This window comes from Cupressus sempervirens, chromosome 5 (assembly GCF_028749045.1).
Source record: "Cupressus sempervirens isolate cs-2001-9-10 chromosome 5, ASM2874904v1, whole genome shotgun sequence".
NCBI lineage: Eukaryota > Viridiplantae > Streptophyta > Pinopsida > Cupressales > Cupressaceae > Cupressus > Cupressus sempervirens.
In genome coordinates, this window is record NC_143122.1 from 290,191,937 (window position 1) to 290,196,209 (window position 4,273).

Sequence of the window (4,273 nt, forward strand, 5' to 3'; positions counted from 1 at the left end):
TTACCTGAAGAACAATTTTCTCTTGCTACAGTTTCTCCTCTCATATTTCTCCTCTAAGATTTCTCTTGGTCTGTGTTTCTCTTCTCAATTTTTTCTTTCCCGCAATTTGTTGCACGAAAACAAGATGAACTATTTCACTTTCTTTTTTTTTGTCTATATCCTGACAACATCAAAATTTCAACAATAAACTTAAGTTTCATCAAATTTTCAACAAAATAACTTAAGTTTCATTAAAATTCCAAAAAAAACTTAAATATCATTGATGTTGTCAAGGTCATATTTTTATTAAAAAGTGAACTTGACAAGCCAAATTGGCCCATCATCAAAAATTTAGGTTGAAAATGGAGGCCTAACTTGCTAGTGATTCCACATTCCAAACCTTTCTAGAATATCAATAGTGTACTTCCCTTGATTTGGGAAGATGCTCCCTAACTTTTATGAGACTTCCAATCCAAGGAAGTAATGAAGATTGCCTAAATCCTTCATGTCAACTTCAAAAGCCAGTTCTTTCTTACACTGATTAATGAGGTGGTCTTCACATGTAATCAAAAGGTCATCAACATAAAGGATTATATCACCATTAGTTATTTTAAAATAAATATTTCGATCAGCATCATTCTTGGAGAATCCAAGACCCTATATATATATATATATATATATATATATATATATTATCAATCCTTTCATATCAGGCTTGAGGAGCCTATTTAAGTCCATAAAGGGCTTTCTTCAATTTAAAAACATAAGAAGTTACATCATGAATCACAAAACATTCAAGTTTCTCTAAATATACTTCTTCTTCAATAATTCATTTATAAATGTAGTTTTCATATCCATTTGATGGATTTTCCAACCTTTTGTAGTCACAATGGCTATTACTGCTCTAACTAAGGTATATCTAGCAATATCTACAAAAGTTTATTCATAATCAATTCCTTCCTTTTGTGAGAATCTTCTAGCAACAAAGTTTTCTTTATGATTTTCAATGCTTCCATTTTCATCATGGTTAATTTTGAAGAGATACTTGGATGAAACAATAAATTTCCCTTTTGGTCTAGGAACTATATCCCAAACATCACTCTTTAGAATTGATTGATATTCTTCTGTCATAGCATCTTTGCAAATTTGATGCTTGATAGCTTCAGCAAGATTAATAGGTTTAGAGTCAAGAATCTCACACATTGATGCATTGTATATTAATTTTTGACATCTTTTGTGTTAGGATTAACCATAGACAAAAATAACAATTATATGCAAATATAACCAATATTAGCAAAAAAATTGCACAGAAGAGAACACAAGACACAAAGATTTAAAGTGGTTCACCCAATCCTTGGGCTATATCCACCAAACAATGAGTCCAATGTTATTATTATCTAGTGATTATAATTTGCAATCCCTTACAACTTAATACCACCAAAAGAAGATATAGTTTCATCATACATTATGAAATCCCTAACCCTAATCCATTTTATACAAGCTTTTTCCTCTTACAAAATTAGGGCTAGAATAAGGCATCCAATATAAAATAATAGTTGACACCTTTTACAATAATAAAGACCCCACAAGGGGCACTTTCCCTTGACCCTATCTTGGGGGAAATGCCCCTAAACCCCTGTAGTAATAATCTAGGGGAAATCACATTGAATAAAGTAGGAAAATACTAACCTCCAAGTCTGATTAGGCTCCACATCACAACATTTTTATTTCTCTTAATATCTCTTTAGGTGGTGCAAACTAATCTAATTCCTCTATTATTATTTTTCCCAAAGTGGCCTTTAAGGATTATTGCCAAGATTCTCTTCTTGAATCTTAGCAGAAGTCTCATATTCTCTTTTAGTCCCTTCTAGGTGCTCCCTCTAAATCTTAAGAGTGGGAACCTCTTCTATGAATTTGAAGGCGTCTCATAAACCTCTATATCATTTGAACATTTTTCCCTTTTGAAAGAGTTATCTTCTTCAAATATGATATCTCTACTAAGTTCTATTTTTTTTGTCTAGGTAAGTACACTCTATAACCCTTTGCAGTTTCACTATAACAAATAAGTTTTATTTTCCTTCTAGTAGGTTCTAATTTTTCTCTTTAGGTACATGGATGTAATCAGGGCAGCAAAATATCTTCAAATGGATAATGTCTAGTTTTATATCTGAAAAGGCTTCTTCAAGAGTTTGTTATATTGTGGTGACTGATCAGGAAAGTACTATACATACTCCATAATTCCTTGGCCCAATACAATCGGGGTCATTAGGCCATGGCTATCTAGGGGTTTAGAGGTAGAGCCCTCGAGGAAAAAAAAATTGGAGCTATTTTATGGGCATTTTATGGCCAACATGTTGTAACTAATTTTAACCCTAAAGAGGCCAAAATACTTGTATAAAAGGGCTCAGGGTTAGGGATTATTTCATTGTGGGTGATGCAAAAATTGCTTCTTGTGGTAGTATTGAGCTATAATGCATTATAGATTGTAATTAGGTTGTAATCACTACATCATAATAATATTGGACTTGTTGTTTGGTGGATGTAGCCTAGGAATTGGGTGAACCACGTTAAATCTTGGTGTCTTATGTTCTTTTATGTTTGATCTATTATTTTTTGATATTGTGTATATTTGCATTTAATTGTTATTTTTTTCTGAGTTTTAATCCTAACAAGGAGTAGCAAAGCGAGGTTGTTTTTTTAGTTATCCTCTATAGGAAAGTCTCATAGTTGAGTGAGAGTCTCACGGTTGAGTGGAAGCAATGGAAAATGAGGGTAAGCTGAGGGTTGACAATTTAATGGGTAGAACTTTTAACTATGGAAGATGCAAATGGAGGACTATCTTTATCTAAAGGATTTATGGAAGCCATTGGAAGGAAAAACTAAGAATGAGAGAACTATGACAAATAAGGATTGGGAGATATTATACAAAAAGGCACTTGAAAGCATTTGGTTATGCCTAGCACCATCGGTGACATTTAACATTATAAAAGTGAAGACCATAGAAGAGTTGATGGAAACCTTAGCAAAATTGTATGAAAAGTTGTCTGCTTCAAATAAGGTATTTCTCATGAAGCATTTATTTAATATGAAAATGGCAGAAGAATGAAGAAAATAAACCAGAAGGAAACAAGGAGGCAAATGTGGTAAGTCACAAATTTGAAGAGGATGCTTTGAATCTATCTTTAGAAAGTGTTGATGATTCATGGGTTTTAGATTCTGGTGCATCATTTCAAGCTACACCTCATAGAGGTTAGTTCATTGATTATGTCCAAGGGGATTTTGGACTTGTTTATTTGGGGGATAATGAACCCTGTTAGATTGTTGGAAAAGAAAAAGTTAAGATTAAGTTGTAGAATGGGAACCATTGGGTACTATATGAGTTAAGACATGTTCCAAGGTTGAGTAAGAATTTAATTTTAGTAGGGCAACTTGGTGATGAGGGTTTTGTAGTTACTTTTAATGATAAAAATTGGAAGGTTTCAAAAGGTTTCCTTGCAGTAGCAAGAGGTGTGAAAGTAGGCACCTTATATCTTTGTAGAGGTCATATTGTTCCTTCTAGTTTGATTGTTTCAAAGAAAAATGAATGTTTAGGAATAGTTGTTATAGCTAAGTAGGGAGAACAACTAGCTACTATAGATTCTGATATAGTGTTGTGGCACAACAAACTCAGGCACATGAGTGAGAAAGGTATCAAAATACTTCATTCAAAGAAAGTTTTTCTAGGTCTGAAATGTGTTAATATGGATTTCTATGAAAGTTTTGTGTAAGGAAAACAAAAGAGAGTGAGTTTTGTGATGACTAGGAAGGAAAATAAAAGTGAAAAATTAGAGCTTGTGCATGCAGATGTATGGGGACCAGCTCAAGTATCTTCCCTTGGTGGCTCTCATCATTATGTTGCATTTAGTGATGATGCAACTAGAAAAGCATGGGTTTATTTTTTTAGATAGAAATTTGATGTATTTCAAACTTTTAAGAAATGGAAATGCTTGGTTGAAATGAAACTGGTAAGAAATTAAAGTGTCTTAGATCTGATAATGGTGGTGAATATTGCAATCATGAATTTGAAGATTATTTCTCCACTGATGGTATTCATAGATAGAAAACTATTCCAAGGACTCCACAGGAAAATGGAGTGGCTGAACAAATGAGCAAGACTATAATGGAGCATGCAAGAAGCATGAGGGTGCATGTTGGGTTGCCCTTAAACATGTGTCCAGAGGCTATTAATACTATTGTATATTTACTTAATAGAGGTCCCTCTACTCCTTTGGGTTGTGGTATTCTAAGGGAAGAA